General features: G+C 51.8%; 1 protein-coding gene across 4 annotated transcripts in view; it reads right to left on the bottom strand.

Annotated features, from left to right (window-relative positions):
- The window catches only part of KANK3 (KN motif and ankyrin repeat domains 3), a 53,336-nt gene extending 29,797 nt beyond the window's left edge, over positions 1 to 23,539 (bottom strand). For 2 of the 4 annotated variants that reach the window (XM_043502870.1, XM_043502869.1), the window contains exons 1-2: positions 23,450 to 23,539; positions 2,594 to 2,738 (exon numbers count right to left, since the gene is read on the bottom strand). The gene's annotated coding sequence lies outside the window, so the exon portion shown is untranslated. The remainder of the gene's footprint in view (positions 1 to 2,593; positions 2,739 to 23,449) is intronic. The other 2 variants (XM_038383823.2, XM_038383820.2) reach the window with 2 other exon arrangements.
- Positions 23,540 to 24,645: the final 1,106 nt, after the last annotated feature.

The raw sequence follows: 24,645 nt of genomic DNA on the forward strand, positions 1-24,645 counted from the left end.
CCCCGTACACTAGAGCAGGGCCCAGCCACCATTGCAGGATGAGTGCAGGGCAGGCACACTCTTCAGCCTCCACCACCTGGGCCCTCCTCTTCACACTGGGCCAGCAATCCACCATTTGGGAAACACTGCTCTATTAAAGTCATGGACACTCAGAAACAGCCCAGGTTTCAGAGTAGCAGCCATGTTAGTCCGTATCCGTAAAAAAAAAAGGAGGACTTGTGGCACCTTAGTGACTAACAAATTTATTTGAGCATAAGCTTTCGTGAGCTACAGCTCACTTCATCGGATGTATCCGATGAAGTGAGCTGTAGCTCACGAAAGCTTATGCTCAAATAAATTTGTTAGAAATAGCCCAGTATCTGGGACTCTTTTATCACTGGGACAAACCTGTGGAACAAGTTATAACTATATAACTTCTGCTGCTGCAGCATGTAGAGGACTCCCCCGGAAGAGGAAGGCTGACCGTGTGGTAAGGGCACTAGCCTGGGGCACAGGAGACCCAGGTTCAATTTGCTGCTCTGGGCAAGTTGCTTAGCCCCAGCTCCTCAAAGGTATTTTGGCTCTTAACTGCCATTGATTCCAATGGGAGTTAGGAGCCTTCCATACCCTTTCGGGTCTGGGCCTTGGCCTCTCTGCCACCTCTCTGTAAAACGGGGACTGTGATAGACATGGCGATTTCCTGCACTCTGCTGGAGAAACCTCACCAAAGTAAGTTTCAGTGTCTTCCTAGGTCATTGTATTAACAGTGCAAATGTTGATGTGTTATTGTGGGACTGTCTGTAGCCCCTTTAAGGGGGAGCCAAAACTACATAACCCCTGGGAAGTGCTTTGAGCGTCAAAGGATTCATAAAAGAATGGGCCAGACGTGACTGAATTGTTGGGTGAGTTTCCCAGGAAATACTTGGGAGGCGGGGAATGAAGATTACTCACCTCTGATCCCATTCTTTCAAAGCTAGGCCTTGCAGAGAAACCCACTGTCTGGCTGGTTACTTATTCACGGGCTCTGCAGACCATACACACAAAATTGGATAAAGAGGTGTCTGCAGAGTCATGGGTGGGCTTGTTCTGAGCTAGCAGCTGTTATGAACTTGTGACCACAGAAAAATCCCTGGGTGGGGTTGAAAGGGCTGGTCACCAGCCAGAGCCTGACTGGAATTGGGAATAAATTTACTGGCATGGGTCGAGGTTCTTTTGTTTTCAGTGTCGTGATTTCTCTGTAATGCTTTAACCTTAAGAATAAATGTACATGCTTAGAAAGTGCTGTGAGGTAACTTGTGCCTGTGGGTAATTATGCCGGTCATCGTAGCCTTCAAAGAATGAGCAAAGACCTGTTCAGGCCATCTGTCTTGCTGTGGAATAACAGTGTAGGCAGGGAAGTATGCAGCGGGGAAAAACCTTGGTCAGGAAGGAGACAGAAGCAGTTCTCCACCCAAGAGAGGGGTCATCTGAGGAGCTAGGTATCTAGAGTGGGTTCCCATGCTGGACCACGAGGGGGAAATAGAGGTGCCATTGCCCAGACTATGCCAGGGCTGAGAGCTCTGTCCTACCACACAGGGTAAATACATTAAAGATTGTGTGGGGCTCAGCTCCTACAGTGATGGAGCCAAGTAAGTACCTTAGAGGAAATCCCTGCCCCTTTGTGCTAGGTGCTGCATAAATGTGACAATTCCTGACCCAGGGAGCTTAAAGATCAGAGCCACCAGACCTGAGAGGTCAAGAAGAGCAGGCTTGGTGGGAGGGAACAATCATAGCAGGGAGCAGTAGTACAGACTAGCTGTGTGACCTATTCATGGGAGCAAGAAGCCAACCAGCAGCCTTAGCCAGGGGTCATCGTCAATCATCCCCTGCAGTTTTCTGCAAGCATCGGGGCATGTTTCTAGACGTCTGAGCAGCCTCAGACTGATCTGAGTGACTGAGCCATGAGTGAAGGTGCTGGGTCTCTGTGGCTAGCCTGCCTCCTAGTGCCACTACCATTGCAGTGTGTGAACACAGCGGGGGTCGTGAATTCCCAAAGGCGTAGCAGTGCCCAGATAGCCAGCTTCTTAGCCGTTCAAAGGTGTCTGCCCTTGCTGCCGAGTCTGGTTGCCTGCACCCAGGGGCCATGCCAGGACAGTGATGCTCTCGCTGCTGATCAGAAATCTCACACCTCCGCCTACAAGGATTAGTCATTGAGGAGCTAAGCAGGCCCTGGGAGCTCAGATCTCAGAGTTCCCAGTGGGTGGACACAGCACAGCTGCCGTGTGGGCTGCTAAGAGAAGAGGAGGGCTTGCTCTCTGGAACAACAGCCAGCTCACAGAGTCGCACCTGCTTTGGGAATTGCCAGCAGGAGAGCTTCAAACCAGCTCCCTCTGACAGCAGAGAATATTTTTTCAGACATGATGGCAATCAAGTGCCCTGCTCTAAGCTTTATAATTACACGGCTAATCACAGACATTAGACAGCAGCCTAATGCAGCCTGCCAGTTCCTCAAGGAATCAGTTACATTCACAGAGAACATGAATTTGGAGCTTGTGGGTTTCCTTGTTTATAGGCCCCATCGGCCTAGAGAAGGTATGATACCTACTGGCCAAAGACAGGAGGTTTGTAACCTTACCGCTGCTCCTGGGCATTCATTCTCCAGTCCCGTGCCTCAGCTTGCTACAGCTGTACCAGTATTCCTTCCAGACTTCCCCGGCTTTTCTTAAAGTCCCCCAGCCCCGGGCTTCTTCCCAAGAGTGTTGCAGGTGCTCCAGCCACGCCTGCAAGCACAATATAGTAACAGCTATCTGCTATGTTTGCTGGACTCCACCCAAGTCCTCGAACACATCTGGCACATGGCAGACTTGCCAGTTTTACAGATGAAAGGGCCTTAAACCTCTGCCCAGGGCCCTCCCTGACCCTCCCAACTGCTCAGTGAGCCATGTCCCACATACAGACATCATGGAAATAGCAAAAGTCACCAGTGCTTGGCCAGGGGAAAATTCGCTTGGTATCGGTACATAAAGGGGCTCCTAGTCCTGCCTGGATGGTGGGGTTCCAGCCTAATCTGCATACCATCCCCTTCCCTCCCAGTCTGGGCTAGCGGAGACCGGGAGTCACACATGGGGCTGGGATGAAAGGAGTAGGTCAGAGGCAGGGCTGGGGACACTGTCCCTCTGAACTACAACTAGGAACGCCTGGCAACCAGCCCTGAGTCACCGTGAGAGGCGCACACGGCGTCTGGCACCAGCTCCAGTTCCAGAACGGCTTCGAGGTACAGCCCCTGGACAAAGCACGGCCGGGATCCAGCCTCCGGGGCCAGGGCTTGCCTGCAGGAGGAAAGGTCACAACCGGGCTAGCCAGCTAGCCAGGTGCAGCTGAATCAGTGGCCTGGGCAATGCTGCTGCCTTGGCAGGTGCCCAGACACTGATCAGTATCCAGGAAGTTGACGACCCCAGCCAACAGGGCTGGAACAAGCTTTGCCAGACCAAGGTCTGACGGGTACGGCCTGGTGCCACATCAGTGGGGCAGCCCTGAACCTCTCCTCCCCCCGAATCTGTGTCTGGGTTTGTTCCGCCCCCCGTCGATTGGCCCTATTTGTCCAGTCTGAGTGACAGGCAGCTAGCAGCCATTCAGGTTCCCACTTCTCCAGGGGCCTGATCCGGATCCCGCCGGGTCTCTCCACTGACTTCAGCGGGAGTCAGATCAGACCCTCTGCTGGCACGAGGTCTCCTGGAGACCACCCCTGCCAGTTCCGGGAGGCTCCAGGAGGCTCTTCTGGGATTAGGGCAGAATGACATTGAGCTGACTGTCACTACTTCAGCCTCCAAGCCCGTCCCAAAGCTCTCGCATACCACTCGAGCAGGGCTCAGCCCTCTGTTATCAGGAGTGGTGTGGTGTAGACAGACCACGCAGCATGGAGCTCTGGGCCAGGCACTTCCCCCTCCCAACTGCCAGGCAGCAAGTTCACAAGTTAAAGTCGAAAGGCCACAGCCAGCTTTGTACACAAGCCTGTTCCGGACAGACGGAGGCTGAGGGGAGCAGCCAGCACGGAAACCCACCAGTCACCCTGGATTTTCCCCCAGCTGCTGCAAGGAAACACTGTGGCCATGAGAACAACATCACTTTCCTTCCCATTGCCACAGCTCCGCAGCCCATTCCAGCTGGTCCTGCCCTCCAGGCCAGGCTGTGTTACACGCAGCCCTGCAGAATCCCAGTGCCTTCCGCAACCAGCCCCAACAGCTAACAAAGCCGATCAATATTCTCCCACTTTGTGTCCTCCTGAGCGACCCAGGCTCCCAAACACACTGGATTAGATTTTGCTCCCAGTAACATCCCCACTGAATTCAAATGGGTCACTTTAGATTTACACTAGTGTCATTGATAGCACAGTCCAACTGCACCAAGGCCAGAGCTCCCAAATTTTGCAGGGCATTCCACAATGCAGCTCAATTGGGTTTCCTGTTCTGCAGAGGACATACCGACCAACCTACAATCCGAATTCTCTGCAGTTTAGGGGAAAGCGCACTGAACTAGGAGCAAGGAGATCCTGCGCTGAAGTATCCCAGCTACTGACTGCTGTTAATGTCGCTATGCATTTCCCAGCTCTTGCAATCAGGCAAAGCCCCATGTCCTGTCCTAGGCAGTACCATTCCCTCGTTTGATAAACACACTAAATGAGAGGTTACACAAGATCATTTCTGGCAGAATGCAGAATATAACCCAGGTTTCTGCCACTCAACCACACTGCCTTCCAGACTGATTGTACCAGATCTATGTGCGTGGCTATCCTGTCTCTAGCCACTAGATCACCCTATCCTCACAAAGCCAGGAAGAGAAGCCCAGGTTCCTGATCACATGCATTCTACTGCTGTCTGGCAAATAATTGTGTAACCCACTGGCAAAGGGTATGTCACACACATCCTAATGGTAAGTCCACAAAGAATATGAGTTGCCCCTTCACCTCACGTGGTAGCAGTCTGGGGATCTGAAAGTCCTGTGTTCAAAGCACTAAGGATAGGCCATATGGGGAGAGCTTACAGCTACCCAAGACAAAACTTCTGGTTTCCCAGTTTCCTCTTTCAGAAAAACATTGATTATTGCATTGAGACAGTGAGAAAACAACAGCTTCTATAGCGAGTTACAGTCATGATCTGGCACTTATGGTGGGCCATGCAGCAAAGCTCAGATGGCCCACATTCTGCGCATCTGTCAGATGTTTATCCATCTATCTAAGGTACGTATCTGACCCTCTCATCACAATATCTGAGCACCTGCCAGATGGTACTGTGTTTACCCTCCCAACCACTCATGAGGCAGGGCAGGATAGATGGCAACTGAGACACAGGGAGCCAGTGATTTCATAGAATCATAGAACCTCAGGGTTGGAAGGGACCTCAGGAGGTTCTAGTCCAACCCCTGCTCAAAGCAGGACCAACCCCAACTAAATCATCCCAGCCAGGGCTTTGTCAAGCCTGACCTTAAAAACCTCAAAGGAAGGAGATTCCACCACCTCCCTAGGTAACACATTCCAGTGCTTCACCACCCTCCTAGTGAAATAGTGTTTCCTAATATCCAACCTAAACCTCCCCCACTGCAATTTGAGACCATCGCTCCTTCTTCAGTCATCTGCTACCACTGAGAACAGTCTAGATCCATCCTCTTTGGAACCCACTTTCAGGTAGTTGAAAGCAGCTATCAAATCCCCCCTCATTCTTCTCTTCTGCAGACTAAACAATCCCAGTTCCCTCAGCCTCTCCTCATAAGTCATGTGTTCCAGTCCCCTAATCATTTTGCTGCCCTCCGCTGGACACTTTCCAATTTTTCCACATCCTTCTTGTAGTGTGGCGCCCAAAACTGGACACAGTACTCCAGATGAGGCCTCACCAATGTCGAATAGAGGGGAATGATCATGTCCCTCGATCTCCTGGCAAAAATGCCTTTAGCCTTCTTGGCAACAAGGGCAGACTGTTGACTCATATCCAGCTTCTCATCCACTGTAACCCCTAGGTCCTTTTCTGTAGAACTGCTGCCTAGCCACTCGGTCCCTCAGCCTGTAGCAGTACATGGGATTCTTCTGTCCTAAGTGCAGGACTCTGCACTTGTCCTTGTTGAACCTCATCAGATTTCTTTTGGCCCAATCCTCTAATTTGTCTAGGTCCCTCTGTATCCTATCTACCTCTCCTCCCAGTTTAGTGTCCTCTGCAAACTTGCTGAGGATGCAATCCACACCATCCTCCAGATCATTAATGAAGATATTGAACAAAACCAGCCCCAGGACCGACCCTTGGGGCACTCCGCTAGATTCCGGCTGCCAACTAGACGTGGAGCCATGGATCACTACCTGTTGAGCCTGACGATCTAGCCAGCTTTCTATCCACCTTATAGTCCATTCATCCAGTCCACACTTCTTTAACTTCCTGGCAAGAATACTGTGGGAGACAGTATCAAAAGCTTTGCTAAAGTCAAGGAATAACATGTCCTCTGCTTTCTCCTCAACCACAGAGCCAGTTATCTTGTCATAGCAGGCAATTAGATTAGTCAGGCATGACTTGCCCTTGGTGAATCCATGCTGACTGTTCCTGATCATTTTTCTCTCCTCTAAGTGCTTCAGAATTGATTCCTTGAGGACCTGCTCCATGATTTTTCCAGGGACTGAGGTGAGGCTGACTGGCCTGTAGTTCCCCGGATCCTCCTTCTTCCCTTTTTTAAAAATGGACACTACATTAGCCTTTTTCCAGTCATCCAGGACTTCCCCCAATCGCCAGGAGTTTTCAAAGATAATGGCCAATGGCTCTGCAATCACATCCGCCAACTCCTTTAGCACTCTCAGATGCAGGGCGTCCGGCCCCAGGGACTTGTGCTCGTCCAGCTTTTCTAAATAGTCCCAAACCACTTCTTTCTCCACAGAGGGCTGGTCACCTCCTCCCCATGCTGTGCTGCCCAGTGCAGTAGTCTGGGAGCTGACCTTGTTCGTGAAGACAGAGGCAAAAAAAAAAAAAAAGGTGAGTACGTAAGCTTTTTCTACATCCTCTGTCCCTAGGTTGCCTCCCACATTCAGTCAGGGGCCCACACTTCCCTTGATTTTCTTCTTGTTGCTAACATACCTGAAGAAACCCTTCTTGTTGCCCAAGGTCACACAGGAAATTTGTGGCAGAGTAGGATCTAGCTGCTGAACCATCCTTCCTCCCAGGGGAAAGAAGCCATGGATTTCCACAGCTGGCATCACACGCTGGCAGGTTTGAAGGCTGAGAGGACATTAGCACCCAGAGCATCAAACTCTGATGCAGTGGAAGGTGGTTATATAAATCTGAGGAAGGGGGGGTCTCCTGGCACCCCCATGCAGAGTGCTGCTCTGACCCCATCCTAGGAGCGGAGGGGCCCTGTGCATTTCAAATGGGGGCAGAATAATGTCCTGGGTGAAATTCTCCTCCCCTGTACCGGGCCTGTGCACAGCTTCTGTTCCTTTCGGAGGGTTCAAGCGGGACATACAAGGAGCACAGGACTCGGGTTGGCCCCATGCCCAGGGGTGAACCCCACCCTGTTTGCACCTACTGCATGGGAAAGGAGGGGAGGGAGACAGACATTCTCCAGCAGCCAAGAGACCATACCAAAGCCAGGAGAACTGTCTTGACAGCCCCTCACACAAAGGCTCCTGGCTGCCAGGAGTCTGACTTGAGGGCGGCCACTGGCTCATCACATATTCCCGGGAGGCAGGACTAGCTGAGTCTCTTTGCTCACTTAGTCAGAAAAGCCTGGTGCCGTTATCTGCCAGAGCCCCCACCAGGCTCTGGGACACACTATGAGAAATCAGACACCGCAGGACTTTCCTCCCTTGAGTCACAGTAAATCCAGGCTTTTCAGAGAGCTGCACGGCCTGTGCTCGAGGACAGCAGCATCTCCATGCAGCCGGCAGCCTTTAGAAAACATCCCAGAGAGGAAGCTGCTCTGAGCAAGGAAATCTGTGTCCTGGAGATGTTCAGCCTGAGCAAGGCAGTGCAGGAAGGCTGAGGAACTCCACCGACTCCAGCCTGACAGGTTCCAGGTCAAGGCAGCACATTCAGGGTGGAGGGAAGCAGGCAGCTCCTTCCCCCTGTCTGTCTGTCTCCTGGCCCCACAAAGCAGATCCTGTGATCTAACTCGACCATAAATGCTGCTCTTCTCTGAACAGTGACTTCTTAAAATAACCCCAGAAGGCTGCCTCCCCGCATCTCTGGGCCACATCCATCAACCTGAGTGACCAAAACAAGTGTGTGCTCTTCTTACCCCTGCTAGCTCTGCCAAGCCAGCTCTGGGGGAGCGAGCAGGGCTCTATTCCTGCATGGGGTGATCACCCTGCCTCAGGGTTTCTTACAAATTCAAGCTAATAACAAATCAACCAGCGATGGGCTTGTTTATTACATTCCACTTGCTGACCTGTGCAAATCCATCCACAGCAAAGGGATTGCACAGGTGTCACCAGGGGCCTAGCTTGGCTGTAGAATCTCTGTTACTGGTGATGACATGAAGGCTGGGAGGGCCCAGCTTGACTCTCAGAGGCCAGGCAGACATAGAGCCAGCTCTTAAGCTTCCCTCCCAGCAGCCTCTGGTGCAGAAGGAATCTTGGGGGCCAGGAGGAGAGGAGGAATGGCTGGAGCATATCACAATCCAGCTTTGCACAGCTTGGTGGATGGTTCTTCAGGGACCGCTACTGGCCAGCACGCATTAGAGCAGCCCCCAGGTTACTCTTAACTTGTGCTGGGGCCAAGCAGAGAAACTCGCAGCAGTAACTCGCAGAAGCCCTTAGGGGCTTCCCCATCCCGAGGCTCCAAGCACAACATGACCCAGTATTTTTTATTGGTTGTCTTCATCTGGCGTTCCCATCCTCCCTGCCCTCCAAAGGGCATGCCTGTCTGTCTGTCCAGGCATTTTTACTGCACTCCTCAGCATGGTAAGTGAGTGCTTCTGTTAGTAACCTGGCCACATATGGGCCTTTAGAGAAAGACCTGCTTTAAACCTCTTTGGGGTGATTTTCAAAAGCATCTTAGGTATTTAGGAGCACAAATGCCATCAAAAGCCAAAGGGATTTAGAAGCACAGTTTCCTTAGGTGCTTTTGAAAGTTTCCCTCTTTCTACAGTCTAAAAGCATCAGAACATGCTGGGAAATCACTAACATACCTATACTTAGATCTTAACACTTCTTCCTCCAGCAGACTCCAGGGCAGGCTAACCCTCCTGGGGGGTTTCACACACAGAGAATAAATCAGACCCAGAGGAAAAGGGACAGTGACAGACCGACAGCTATGTAGCCATCTCTTGCATCACAATTAATTACCCTGCTTCCTGAGAGAAGGGAAATAGTGGAGCAGCTCCCATCCGCTGGGAAACCTGGCTCTATCCTGTGCGGGGAGCATGCCAGGAAAAACCTTCCGCACTCCATCCCAGACTTCCTGAGGAGCTTCAGCCTTCAAACAAACTGTCTAGGAGACAATCCAGGGCCCAGCCACTCTGCCTTTGAAAATATCCCAGCTGTCCTGTCCTCCCTCCCGCTCTCCAGCCAGAACCTGCATCCATGTCATCTGCCAGCCATGGAGAGTGGGTTTCTCCTAGAGTCCAGTCCCATCTCACAGCACTTGCAGTCATGGGCAAGGAGTCCTGGCACGTCAGAGATTGCACTGCACATGAAGCTGCCAGGAGGAATCCTAGCAGAGTCTGTTCTTCTTGGAGCCAGGCTCCAGATGAGCAAGGTACCCTAGCTCCCCCTGCATCACTCTGCTGCTGTGATCCAGTCCCTCCCTGCCCCTGTTGCATGGCGACATTCCCAAAGGAGATTCTGGTCAGCCCCTGTTCAGAGTTGCGAGGGGGAGGTGGATTCCTGGTCCCCTCTCCTAGCTATTCAGGTAGTTGCTCGCAGAAATCGGGTGCTAGACTGGCAGAATTGCTGTAGCCTCAAGGTGCCACAGACAGACACGGTGAGGGCAGCCTTGTTGTATTTATTCCAGCTGGTTTAAACTGATACCACTGTTATGTGTCGATCAACCCTGGGGAGAAGTTAAATTGACTAGAAGATCATGGCCTGTGACACAGATCCACAGGATTGGGGCTACACCCCCAGCTTTGGAACAGTCTCTAGGAGGAACCCTTCAGTGTGGCAGACCCCCTAGGGGCATCGCTCTTCCTCCAGAGTGAGCCACGCCACCCCCTCCTTAGACTGGACCTGTGGGCCTTCAGCCCTCCTGCATCACCCCCTGAGCTCTGTTCAGCGAGTCCAGCTGAGACCAGGTGAGATGTGTGCACTCTGCAGGCATTACTGCACCTCACCAAGCATTTGCAGTGACACACACAGTGCGCTGTCAAAACAGTCAGGATTTTTTGTTACCTGGAAGGCTGCATGGTGAGTCCTTAGCTTAGCAGAGAAGTGAAGGTCCAAACAGAGACCATCTTGGTCAGCCCAGAGTCCAGCCAAGCTGCAGTGAACTCCACTGTTCAAGCTCTGTCTGTCTATCAGGTGACAGCCCTGACTACTTCCAGCAGCCAGCTCTGATGCCCCCACCTCACCCCTTCCAGTCCTTTGTTCTCAAGCTTCCCTGATGAGAGGTGGGGAGATCCCCCTCCCCCATGATTGCTTGGTGTCATTGTCCTGGTGACTGGTTTTGTCATTGTCTTCAGAGATTTTCCACTGATATGGGGTTAGCCTCAGCCAGTCTTTTTCCAATGACCCATCCAGGCTCAGAGAAGTTGGGCGACATTCATACCTATAAAGAAAAGGAGTACTTGTGGCACCTTAGAGACCAACAAATTTGAGCATAAGCTTTTGTGAGCTACAGCTCACTTCATCGGATGCATTCACTGAATTGACCGAATGCACCCGATGAAGTGAGCTGTAGCTCACGAAAGCTTATGCTCAAATAAATTTGTTAGTCTCTAAGCTGCCACAAGTACTCCTTTTCTTTTTGCGAATACAGACTAACACGGCTGCTACTCTGAAACCATTCATACCTATGTCTCTTAGCCTGCCCTGAGAACAAGCAGTTTTGTCCCACCCACTGGGTAACAGTACAGCATATTGGGGAAACTGAGGCGCACGCATAGGATTCATGAAAATGTTACAGAAAATTCCCAAGTCCTCAGAACCAGGATCACTCATCTGACTTCTTTTGAAAATCAGAACCACGTTTGCTTTTTCCAGTCTCCTGGTAGCTCCGTGGTTTTCCATGACTTTTCAGTCATCAGTGGTACAGTACCACATTTCTTAGCGCATTCCCTCATTGTTCTGGGATACACATCTTCTGGACAGGAAAATCAAGATGGATTTGAATAAGTTATCATTCTCTGGATGTTCTATGCTTTCTCTTCATCAGTCTCTCTCTTACCAGGTCTTCATTACTTACCTCATTGGCCAAACTTCTTTCCAATATTTCTCTAGTTGAAGACAGGTTTTTAAAGAGCAGCTCAGCGTCTCAGCCATTTTCATAGACAAAGCGAGAAGGGACCATTGTGATCATCTGGTCTGACCTCTTGTATAACCTGGACCAGAGAGCTTCTCCCAGATAAGAGCCTTTTGAACTAGTACAGTGGTTTCCAACCTTTTTTCATTTGCGGACCCCTAAAAATTTTCGAATGGAAGTGCAACCCCTTTGGAAATCTTAGACTTAGGGCTTGGCTACACTTGCGAGTTACAGTGCAATAAAGGAGCCCTGGGCACCCTAGCTCACAACCCGTCCACACTGGCAAGGCACGTAGAGCGCTCTGACTCCATGGCTACAGCGCTGCTGGTACTCCACCTGGCGAGCGGAATAACGTTTGCTGCACCCCTGCTGGAACGCTGTGGCGCCAGTGTGAACGAAGCGTTGCATTACTGCGCTCTGATCAGCTTCTGGAAACATCCCATAATCCCCTTAAGTCAAGTGGCCACTCTTGTCATTGTTTGGAGTCGGCTGTAGGAATGCGGAAATGCCCGTTGAAAGCTCTGTTTCTGACAGCCGGCTGCTTATCTGCTCTGGGACAAAGCAACCATTACTGTGGAATGCTCCGTGAGAGAGAGAGGTGGGGTGGGGGGTCTGCTGCAGTCTAAACTTACAAGACAGCATGCTGACATGCTCTCAGCCCCCAAAACCCCACTTTCTCCCCCCCCACATACACACAACACACTCCCTGTCACACTCCACCCCCCCCATTTGAAAAGCTCGTTGCAACCACTTGCATGCTGGGATACCTGCCCATAATGCACCGCTCCCAATGCCACTACAAGTGCCACAAATGTGGCCATGCCAGTGCACTTGAAGCTGTCAGTGTGGACAGACGGCAGCGCTTTCCCTACCGCGCTCTATGAAGGCTGGTTTAACTCAAAGTGCTCTATATCTGCAAGTGTAGCCATGCCCTTAGTCTCTGGCCCCCCAGAGGTCCATGGACCAGAGGCTGAAAACCACTGAACTAAAGCATATTTTTTAGGCCTCACACTGGTTACTATTCTTGGTTAGGTCACTAAGGGCTTGTCTATAGTAGAAAAGTTGCAAAGGTTAAACTACATCTTTTAAAAATAATCTAGTTAAACCAGTGCAAACTCCTCATGTAGATGCACTTGAACAGGTTTAACCCTTTCTTAAATTGCTTTGGCTTGCATGGGTAAATTATTGAATGAAGCTAAACCAATTGAACTGAGGGTTTAGCTGGTTTAAGCCCGTTTGCATTAGGGGTTTTCACCAGTTGATTAGATCTATTTAAAATGGAGATAGTGAGAATGGTCTTAGTGGCTGCTAATGTGCTAGAAAGCTGGGTGCATCTAATCATAAAACCTTGCTCTTTTCATCAGAGAATCTCAAAGCAATTTACAAACAAGTCAGTTTGTAACAGATGGGGAAACTGAAGCACGAAGTGGTGAAGTCACTTGCCCAAGATCATTCAGCAGGTAGCGAGTGGCAAAGCTGCGAACAGAATTTCAGGTCTCGCGAGTCTCAATCCAGTGCTCTACCCACTGGGAAGCATCACCTCCCCATAGTTCTGGGGGGTACAGTGGAGTGATCTCCAATAGCCACATCACACTGTAGAGGCAGCAGTGTTAACCCAGGCCCACCGTTCTTTAGTTTGCTCCTTTCTTTGACTGGATGACACATTCAGGAACAATCCAGAGTAAGAGTGCACAGAGCTGAAACCAAAAGGGGCCAGATGTCACTGAGGAAGGATCCTAGCCCCTCTACCAGCCATTTCAGCAGGTGGGCATGGCACCTGGGGAAGAGACCCCCATCTTCTCCAGTCCTGAATCCAAGCTTGTCTACAAAGAGTGATTCCTCCCCAGGGAGAGCAGTGATCCATGTGTCAGACACTTGGCATCGGCTGCCCCAGTCAAACGTTAACCAGCACAGCCAAAAAATGGAACCAGGACAGCAGCTCTGGCAAAGTCCCTCTCCACCGCACAGCTGCCTTTTCTGAGGAGGGGTGACCACGCCCAGCCCGGCACCTCCTCTTATTATCATCAAGCTCTATTTCAGTAGCAGCCAGTCCCCACTGCATGAGACAATTCCTGCCTCAATGACCAGTCTAGTTTACACAGCAGGATGGGCAGCAAAGCCAGTGAGTGCACCAGGGTCAAGCCCAAGGCCAATGGCAGAGCCAGGATTAGAACCCATGTCTCCTGAGTGCCAGCCCAGTGACTCATTCTTTGTGTAACTCAAGTGGCTCAGTCCCTCACTCCCACTGGGGAACACAACTGACTTCAGCGGAGTTACTCCCCATTTAGCCCAGCAGGAGCAAGAGGAGAACCAGTGACCCTACTGAGAAGCCTCGCTGGGTCACTCCTTAGCACAGAGATCACTGCATGCTCACCAGCACCTCTCACCATCACAATAGACTGGGAGGGGATGCCACTGAACCGTGCCTCAATAGGCATGGGGGGATATAAGGGGCTTGCCCATTTCAGAGACTTCCTTCGCACCTGGGGGGAGTTCTAGGCCATGCTTTCCAGGGCTTAGCACCCAGCTCTTCAGGTGCCTACACAAGAGATGAGAATTTGAAAATCTGGCCCTTCATCTTTCAGCGCACACACACTGGTCCTTCCCTTCATCCCTGCTGCATCTGAGCAAACACCCCTGGTTTGGAAGAGTTTCCTGGCCTTAGCTCTCAGCACGTCTCCTCTCTAGAAATCACCGCTAATGCTGGGTGGGTCTGTTCTCCACTTTCCTGCTGCTCCGGGGTTTCTCACAAAACAGCATTAAGTCACCTCCAAGCCCTTCTTTGGCACTTTCCATGGACCCCGCTAGAGAGGAAGCTGTGCTGTTATTTTTAAATGCAGGGGTGGAAACTGAGCCCCACAGACACAAGCACATGCTTTGCTCGGCTCTCTTTCTCTTCATTTTGGATGTTTAGATGGGGAACAACAGGGTTCATCAGCTGCCCAAGCAGTCACTAGCTCTGGAGCTGTGCTGCCATTCTCTGGCCTTTGTGGGGACAGTTCGTAGATTTCCCCCTGATTTTCCAATCCAGCCCCCCATGAGTTCGAAGGGCTGGACTGTTCTTGAGCAATTGGCCTCGGCTATAAAAATAAAAACACTCTGTGGCCATCTGTGCAAAGCTCAGGAAGCAGGGCCAGCTCCACACAGCATCGCTGCAAACCCTCCCGGGCCAGGCAGCAGAGAATTCAATGCAGCCCAGCTCCCATAAACACATCCACCGTGAGTCACATTCCCAAACCACGTACAATGGCAGGAAACGTCCAGGGAGCCAAGACTGGGGAATGTGCAAGTGGAACAGAGCCTGGACACAGGCTCTGCATTTCTCGCCTGGTAAGCAGCAGGTGTGTGGAGGAATCTGGGGGCTCCTGGGACCTGATTCCAAGTCAGTCGAGTGACACTGGCACAAAGCACTGTGGACAGACCAGGCCCCAGTTCTCTGTCTTTATTTCTCTGAACGTTCCTTGCTGTGTTTTTAGTGGCCACAAGTGAGGTCCCAAATCCTTTGCAGCACACTGCACCTAAGTTATGCAGCAGGCTCCCACTTTTATATGGCACCCCCCCGGATTTGTACAGCCCCGCAGGAACCTTCCGCAGCTATGGCAGGAACAGAGAACTCTCCTCCTCAGCACATGGCAAGTTTTCAGACGGAGAGGTTCTGTGTCCAGCTGAGGGGACAGGGGAGCAGCCCTAGCCCAACGGACAAAAATAAATGTGGAGCCATGCTCTAGGAGACCTTGCAGGCCCTTTGCTCATGTGCAGACCTTCTAAGGGGGAAGGAGGGGAGCGTCCCAGGAGAAGAACACAGGGTGGAGAGGAGGGAGTCAGAGGAGGCGAGAGCATTTGTGGGAATTGACAGGGCAGCGAGCGGCTTTACTGCAGACACTTGAGGATAAGGAGAATCCTATGGCCACATGCACAGCTGCAGAATCAAGCTACATGTGGAAGGCACTGACCTCAATGAGACCTTCTCCTCCACTCCAGCTCCCCCAGCATCTGCCTCGCCTGGTCTCTAGCTCGCTGCCCCGACAGAGTCTCATCCTCAAGGATCCCAAAGCACTCAGAACGTCACCCGATTGCCTGTTACCGTACATGAAGCACTGAGCCCACCCTGAAATGCAGCCATGTTGCTACCCAAGATGGAGCTGGCTCCCAAGTGGGGGTTGCAAGGAAAAGACCTGCCATTACTCATAACGATGTGTGGTGAGATGTACCGGGCCCATCCAGGGGATGGAAGTAAAAGCCTTAACTCCTGGAGCAGAATGAAGACCTAACCAGGGATCATTCATAGAAACGGTGTGAACTGACACCCTGCCTGCCTCCTGCCCTACTGGTTTGTATTGGTTTCTTGCCAGGTCCAAACCTTGGCTGCACAAAGCCACCCATTGTCCTTTTTTAACTAAGATCAGGTAGGCGCCAAGCTGAAGGAAGCCATTCTCGGAGTCTCTGTTCAAATCCCTGATTGAGAAGATTTATTGTTGTCAGCTGAGGGCCAAGACCCTGGAATATTGGCCCCTACTACACCTTCCGTCTAGCAGAAAGAGACTGCGGTGCTGCCAACTCTCGCAATTTTATCATGAGTGCCGTGATATTGGGGCAAAGCCCCAGCTCCTGGAGCCAGGTGAATACAGGCAAATCTCAGCTTATATTTATGAAAAACATTTCTAGCCCTCCTGGCTGTGGAGTAAAGTTGGACGTGTGACCCTGGACTGTGCAACCTAAAAGCTCAGAAAGCTAAAAAGAAAAAAAATCTTTAAAAATCTCATGTCAAAGCCACTCTCTTATTTGAGGGCCTGACTCCTGGTTCTTGAACATTTGGGATCAGCCGTACTGGGACTGGTTCCATTCGACTCTGCTGGGTAGTCTCTAGTTGGACTATAAATACTCCGGGACAGGCACTCTCTCTCACTGTGTGTGTACAGGACTTAGCACAAGAAGGCCCTTGAGTTCAGCTGGAATCTCGAGACTCCAGCGTAGTGCAAATAAATAATACATAATAGTGACCGTGCCCTTGGCTGGGCTGCTGGGTCCATGGCTGATGGCTTTTTGCCTTCTCTTTCAGCCTCTCATCCTTCTCCTTCTGCCTGATTGTAGGTGTCCATTGTTTCTCACTCTAGGTGTCCAAGCATCCCTCTCCCTCCTTCAGTAAGTGAGACAGAATCACTGTGGCTGCCTGCAAGCATGCATACACCAAGGCTGCAAGCTAAGCTGCATCCAGGCAGCCTAGGGAGTAGAATGCAGGGTTCTCTGCTCTCCATCACGTGAGCCACAGGACAATCTCTACTAGCACCTAGATCTCACTGTGCATTAAACACATGCAGACAGGAGACACCAGCTGAGAGCACCATTAGAGCCTGTATATATCCTCTTGGTAAGCTAGCCCAGTGTATGTCCAAGCCCAGCAGGGGTCAATGGTATGTACATGTGCGTACACAAACACACACACACACACACACACACACACATTTTGCTCTTGCTACAATTACGGATAACAACTCTGATCGCATCACACCATTCAGGATTCCATCAAACAACAACACAGTTGCATTAAAGAACCCACAGTTCAGATAGAGGAACGTAAGCCCAAACAGAAGGTTCGTGAGCCAGCACAAAGCATTTGAAGGGGGAGCCTCACACCAGCTGCAGGATTAAACTGAAATCACTTCTGCGAAGGAGGGCCAGGAGCGTGGTAGGGAGAGCAGAAACACCCTGTCTTTCAGCAGAGAGTCCTACAGGGCCACGGCTCCGTCACTGGCCGTCCCAAGGTTCAGTGGCAGAATCCTTAAACGGCAGCTCATGGGCCCACCGGGAAGAGGCTGCCATGGCAGGGGGACAGCACAGACCTCGTACAGAATGTCCAGTGGGATGGGAGCTGTAGATCCCAGCTTAGCACAGGGCTGAGCAAATGGGATGCAGAGAACTGTAGGTACCAGCTTGACACAGGACCAGGTGAGATAAAGCTGTGCTAGGGCTGGTGAATGGGAGGGAAAGGTGAAGGCATGAGCTCAGTGTTATACTCCCGGTCCAGGGATGGGTTTAAAACTGAGCAGCACTCAGTCCTGCTCAACAGGATCAGCAGGCATCCTTGGTCCAAGGCTGTCCCACTCCAACGGGACAGGAGCCATGCCAGGGGCTGTCTGAGGGATGGAGTGGCAGGTTCTCTGGCAGGTGGGAGAAGAGGAGGCGGTCTCATGTTTCAGCACATTGTGATAGATGGAAACTTAACTCTGAATTTTCTGGCTTTCCAGGCTGCAGCAGCTCTGGGTGGGCTCCGTGTGTTTTGGGGGGAGTCTGGAGTGTGTTGTCAGATGGGGATGTGGCTTTTTTAAAAGCTTCAAATTCCTTTAAGCCACTTTCCAAAGAGGTCACTCTGATGTTTGCTCCCCCCAGCAGCAGTACAGTCTGCTCCTGGGAACCCGGGAATGCTTCTCTAGGTGATTTCAAGTGGGACAAGTGACCGAGAAGGTGGCTCCAGCTGATCCTTGCTCTCTGCCAAATCATTGAGGTCACCAAGAGTGTGAGGGGAACAGTGCCCAGGCTGATTTATCTTTGCAAAGCACATTTCCCCTTGAGCTGGGTCATGGAGATAAGATCTGAAGATCCAGCGCTAAGGCTGTTCCAGAGTTAAAGGGAAACCACTAAGCAAGCAGGCTGCTTCCTCTCCAATGAGCAGGCAGAAATCCTCACCAAGAGCTGCCAGAGCAAGGCTGGGAGTGCCAGGCCCCAGCCAGGCGAGAACAGCAGGGGAAGCTTGGAGCAGGGTAGATGGGATGGCTGCACAGCTTGCTTGGGCCTGCTTTTCAGAAGGGATGTAATGCTGGCTGTTGTCCAGGGGAGCTGGGGGTGGCTCTGCCACGCCAGGCGCTCGGTGTCTAAGATTCGTCTCATATGGCCTCTCCAATACAGGAGGTTTGCAACCAAAGTAGCCAGCCCCGTACTATCCTCTGCGAATCTCTGGAGATGAATGGTCCTTTTGATGCTCCCAGGATACCACATCCTCCACACAAGATGATTGTTTCCTCCCTCATGTTCTCCTGCCTTCAACTTTCCCTTCCATTGACTGTAAACATGCATCCCGCTGGACCTCTTACAGTGCACCCTGCGAATCAAATCACTTTCCAGAAGCTCTCTGACTCGTGTCTGCACAGTTCCATGGTTAGGCTCCCCAAAGCAGTGGCCACTCTTGGAAACATTGGGCCCAAGTGTGTAAAGGTCATTTATGCCTGCAATTAGTTGGGGGCTTAAAAGTGCACTCCCCAGACCAGGAGGCCCATGATGTAATCCGGAAACGTCTTGTGTGTCCCTCACCATAGAATTCATTGTACTCCGCTGGGGAGCAGTAACCATGCTGGGTTACGCCTTCTGTCATGCCCAGACCTCTGACCCGAATGCCTCCCTGAGCAATTGCCTTGTTAGCTGTTGTAGCACTGGACCTGGTGCTGAAGTTACAGGCTCACTTGTCAGTAGTTTCTTGTTCCATCTTAGAGGCTGGTTCCACACATGGCCTTCTCCATGCATCTCACTTCTCACCGCTTCTCCAGGACCCACCAGTGAACCTGACACACCACATATCAATCTGCAGGGCAACGCTCCCTGCTTTGTCTGACTGACAGCAGGAAGGTAAGAGTGGTCTGAGATGCCCACATGTCGTCTCCAAGACAACCCAGGGATATACATCCCAGGCATTTTTGTTAAGGTTCTCAACTATTCCAAAGTTCATTCAGGAGCCAGATCCACATTGGAAGGGGTGTAGCTGGTCTGACTCACTGAAGTCAGGACTGGAGGGAAGGAGGCAAGCTTGAATATCCTGTCATCTAATTCCAGGGTGAACTAATGATTTATGGAGTTATCATCATCACAATCTAACCCTCTTCCTTCTGCAGGACACTGGGCCTGTCTACACTAATGCAAAAAAGGCACTGCTGCAAAGGGGCTGTTGGACCATCCTGAGCTTGTGACACCTGGGCCAGATCTTCAGCTGGTGTAAGTGGCATGCTGATTTACACCAGCTTGGATCTGGCCCAACATTTCTAGTTATTTAGTTTTATGTATGCACGTGCTCCAGTAAAACGGGACATCCATCCATCCCCCTCTCTGCAGGCTCCTGTCAATTCCTGGAATCTACATATAATGAAATAGACAATGGCTTGAACCTGAATCAATCCAACAGCAAAAGCACATTGAGCATCTCCCACCGACGGAAGACAAATGAATGGGCTTGCAGCAGGTGACCCAGGCTATGTGAGACCAATGGGAAAGTCAGGAATAAAGTGTCCATGGATGAAACGGTTACATTTTACAAAGAGTAAACACACACTTTCAGCCGGGATGACTCGTGATTTACATTACCTGAGTCAGAATGTGCGCACACAACCTGTGAAAACCTGCATGTTTGTATATGTGTGGGCTGGGCACATGTATGTGTATTTGTATTAATCTGAGAATGCCTCAGTTCAGCAGGGCACGCGTCTAAAGGTGAGCTTGCAGTTATTACTACATGGGTTCACATACACATTTGCATGTGCACGCACTTCCTTTGAACGCATGCAGGTACGTTTGCATACCCAAGCTGGGTTGACACACGTGCGTGTTTCTGTCTCCAAGCACATGTAGTGTCTATACGCCTGTATACACAGTATAAACTCTAAACTGCCAGCCATGTTTTCATTTTCCTTTTTCTTGTTCATCAGACTTTAAACTGTGTTTAATACCCAATAATTTAACTCTACCACCAGGAACAACTGTGCAAGTTCAAATAGGTTCCTAGGCTGCAGCTTTCCAGCAAGCAGGTTTTCAGCAGACACTAGAAAGAGTGTGCCAATGAACCCCAGCCACACATTTCCAGCAGCCCCGAATGGCCTTGCTGGACTTTGTAACCAGGGCCCTGCTGCTAAATCATACTTCATACAACCAGGCTTGAGTCAGAACTCACTAACCCTGGGGAGAATCAGGAGTAACCCCATTGAGAACAATGGAGTCCAATCTGTGTCAAATGGTGGCGAAGGGGTTCAGAATCAGGCCCAGTGGTTATGAATTGATACTGTGGTTGGCCTAGGATTCTTATGAAAGGGTGGGGCAAATTAACTGCTGTTTCACAGTCCGAGACAACATGTTTCTGCTTCAGCAATAAACCTACTGCAGGCAACAATAAAAGCCCTTGTTCTCTCTTCTTATTACTGAGCACATTCCCAAAGCTCTGGGAGGATCTTAGCTAACCTCTCCTGCCTTTGTGAGAGAATCTCTCCTTTGCTCTGATGTGCACCCTCCCCACCTGTATCCTCATTAGGCACGAAGGGCTTAGCCCAATGAACTGTGCAGCCACCGACATGGGCCGCACCACTGCACTATCTGAGACCTTGTGTACGGCATCAATGAAGGGATCCTCACAGGTACCTCTCAAGTAGCCGTCCATACAATGCCTTGCAGAGCTCTGGTGCTATGTGCGTTCTGACTAATAACGGCATCGATGGCAGGTGTATACACTTATGGCAGCTGGCGTGTCTCCCGGGAGAGCAATTATCCTGGGAAAACAAATCTGAGGTGGTTCAGTGGGACATAGAGGCCCTTCATGGTGGGAGGAGGTAATCAACAGGATTGGAGCTTTAGACCAGGGGAAATGGAGGCCTGTCCACCCTGCAGAATTCAGGCTCAGCCATAACAGCTGAGGCCATTCAGCCCATAACAACTCTGTCCTCTATAGAGGATAAAATCAATACAGAAAAGCAGAGCAATTTGGTTGCAACCCAGATACCTTGTGGGAGCTAAAAGGGTTCACTCCCAAAGCGGGTCTGGTCTGTTCCATTCCTCTGCCTCTTGGAATTCACATACGTTTCCTTAAACACAGCAGCCAGATTTACAGTGTAAATCAGCATTGATCCTTTAGCTTCAATAGAGCAACAGTGAGTTACACCAGCGGAGGATGTGGCCCCACAAGTCTAACCTAACAAGCCTTGCATTTCGGTTCAGGATGGGTATTTCCAGCGGACTTTCCCTTACACTAGGGTCATGTCATTGTAGTCTTTTTAAATGGTCTTCCAGAAAACTGGAGAAGAACAAATTCTTACCCTCACCGTCTTTCCACTTTGTTCCTTTTATTACTGCTTAATAACAGTGGACACAAAATCACCAGCCTTTGCAAATAATCCATTTTTCTGGTTTTGTTTGCGTCAGACAGACAAGAAAGGACAGAGCAGAAAGAGGTTCAGACTGTAGCTGCAGGAACCTAGGCAGTTATGGGAAGCTGGGGATCAAGTCGCTCCCTGCCAAATTCCCACACTTACAGATTCATAGATCCTAAGCCCTGAAGAGACGACTGATTATCTAGCCTGGCTGCGTGTATAGCGCAGGCCACGGAACTTCCCCGAAATAATTCCTAATAACGAGCTTTTCGAATAACATCCAGTCTTGATCTAAAAACTGTCATGGATGGAGAATCCACCACAACCCCTGGTAAATTGTTCCAGTGTTAAATACTCTCCCCATTAAAAATGTCCAGTTTATTTCCACTTTGACTTTGTCTAGCTTCAACTTGCAGCCACTGGATCACATTCCACCTTTCTCTGCGAAACCACTCAGAGCTGCCAAACCCCAGAGTGAGCTCCAACTGACAGGCTCCTTCTGGCAAGATTCAGATAGGCGTCTAACAGAGCCACTGGCCCAGGGCAGGGAGGGCATTTCTATATGAACCATAGATAAATATGGTGCCTGAGATGGTATTTCATTGACACCCATAGGTTTCAGAGTAGCAGCCGTGTTAGTCTGTATTCGCAAAAAGAAAAGGAGGACTTGTGGCACCTTAGAGACTAACAAATTTATTTGAGCATAAGCAAATGCATCCGATGAAGTGAGCTGTAGCTCACGAAAGCTTATGCTCTAATAAATTTGTTAGTCTCTAAGGTGCCACAAGTACTCCTTTTCTTTTTATTGACACCCATACTTCATGCATGGAGTGGCTAATCTGGAGACAGCGAGGCACTTCTGTACAAGGTACCGTAGGAAGGTCAGTCACGTGAAACCTGAACAGAACCTTTTTGCCTGTCTGTCCACCTTGCTGCATTTCAGAAGTGCCCAGCACTGTGGTGCGAAGGCCCCAGGGACATAAACGAGCTACCTCATGAACTGGGCGTGAGACAGGATCTCATCTCTGCCCCACTCCACACAGCCATGGCCAGGGATGGGAGCTCCCCATCAGCAGAGCTGACTGCTCTTTGGGGACTACCCCCGGTCTGTGGCTAGCATTACTGAGCCCTTCAAAGTAAAGGCAAGGAAGGAGGAACAGAGGCGCTGGAATTAGGGGCGTGGGGGGTGCCGCAGCATCCCCTGGCTTGGAGCCGTTTCCATTATATACAGAGTTTAGTTTGGTTCAGGTTTCAGAGTAGCAGCCGTGCATCCGATGAAGTGAGCTGTGGCTCACGAAAGCTTATGCTCTAATAAATTTGTTAGTCTCTAAGGTGCCACAAGTCCTCCTTTCCTAGTCTGGTTCAGTGGCTCTCAGCACCCCACTATAAAAAATCGTTCCAGCCCCCTGAGGAGAAACCTCCAGCCCCGGGCTCCTCTCAGGAGCGGGGGTTTGGGGATGGAGCCAGGGCTCTGCTGCAGCCCCCCGCCGCAGCGCGCACCGAAGCAGCCCCCGGGAAAGCCCCGTTCGCGGCTCGTCAGGGAGGCTCCCAGCGGGGGCCGCTGAGCGGGCAGCCCGCAGCCCCCGGCGCCTGAGCGCGGAGCCAGGGGACCGGCTCGCAGCCCTCCGGGGCCCGGCCACGCCTCAGACACGGACCCACGTGGGGCACCAGCCCGCGGCTCCCCCAGGGGCCGGCTGGGAGCGGAGCCCAGCGGCTCCAGAGCGGCCAGCGCCGTTCGCCCCGGCAGCGCCTCGCCCTGCTCAGCCCCAGGACCGTTCCCCGAAGCCAGGCACCGGCGGGTCCCCGGCCCCCCGCTGCACCTGTGCAAGCGGGGCTGGGCTCGGCGCGGGCTCCCCGGCGGCCAGCGCCGCGCCCAGCAGCCCGGGGCCCCGGCCCGTCCGCTTCCCCCGAGCCCCGGCTCTCCGCGCCGCCCTGCAAATCCCTCCTGACCTGCCGCCGCCGCCTCCCGTCCGGCCCGGCCCGGCCCGGCGCGCCCCGCGCAGCGCCCCGCACACTGGCTGCGGCTCGGCCGGCCCCGCCGTTCCCCTCCGCCCGCATCTGGCCAATTGCGCGCCAGGGGTGGGCCCCGCCCCGCCCCGCCCCGCCCGGGGGCGCTGCCTGCCCGGAATGCGCCGGGCCGGGCCGGGCCGCGGAGCCGGGGTCCGAGCGCCGCTGCGGGAGGGCGCTGGGCGCTGCGCCGCACCCGCCGGACAAAGCCGCCGCGACCCCTGCAAAACTGGGGAGCCCGCGCAAGCTACAGCCTCCCCGCCGCCCGGCTTGGCAGCGGGGATTAGTTCTTTGTTTGCATTACAGCAGCGCCCAGCGAGCGGCCGGGGCCCGCCTGTGCTAGGCGCTGTACGAACCAGGCTGGCCTTGCCCCAGACAGCCAGCAATGGACCCCTGGAGCGTCAGCTCTGGGCGCAGGGACTTTACAGCGCCTGTTCATTGTTATTTGCATTAGGGTGACACCTGGGGGACCCCAAGTGAGATCAGGCCCCCATTGCTCCAGGCGCTGCAGGGACAGAGTAGGCTGCAGGACACACCACAGTGATTCTTACTAAGGCCTTGTCTACGTTTAGAAGTGGTGCCACCATGGCTATGGAGGGGATTTCCACCCCCCTCTCACCCTCCCACCCCCATATAATTGTGCTGGCAAAAGCCCAAGTGTAGTTTCATGAGACAGCTCATGGTGTCCCACACCATCAGGTGGTCCAGAGACATATACAGGGAGCACATCACCGGACCCTGTCAGGACCAGGTCCAGTAATCGAGACCGGCAGTCAGGGAAAATAGCCCATTTCCCTCCTTCCCTGACAAACCAAGGGACGCACCCCACCCACGTATTTATTCACTACACCAACACGGACTTGGACTTGGACCATACATTCTATGGGTGGCGTACCCGAGATCACTTATCCACTGACGTTTTAAAACTCCCGCACCCCAATCTGGGTTTATGCTGGTTGTGTTCTATGTATGTGTCTTGTGACCCTTGTAACCGACTCTTGTAATCCCTCATAACCCAAGCCTGACCCCAGATGTACAGAACCTTCCTTCTTAACTTGTGTACATTTGATTTTAAACATTAACTTTAATAAAATTTTTAAATATGAATGTAAGAACAGCCATACTGGGTCAGACCAATG

Source organism: Dermochelys coriacea, chromosome 25 (assembly GCF_009764565.3).
Source record: "Dermochelys coriacea isolate rDerCor1 chromosome 25, rDerCor1.pri.v4, whole genome shotgun sequence".
In the NCBI taxonomy this organism is placed as follows: Eukaryota; Metazoa; Chordata; order Testudines; family Dermochelyidae; genus Dermochelys; species Dermochelys coriacea.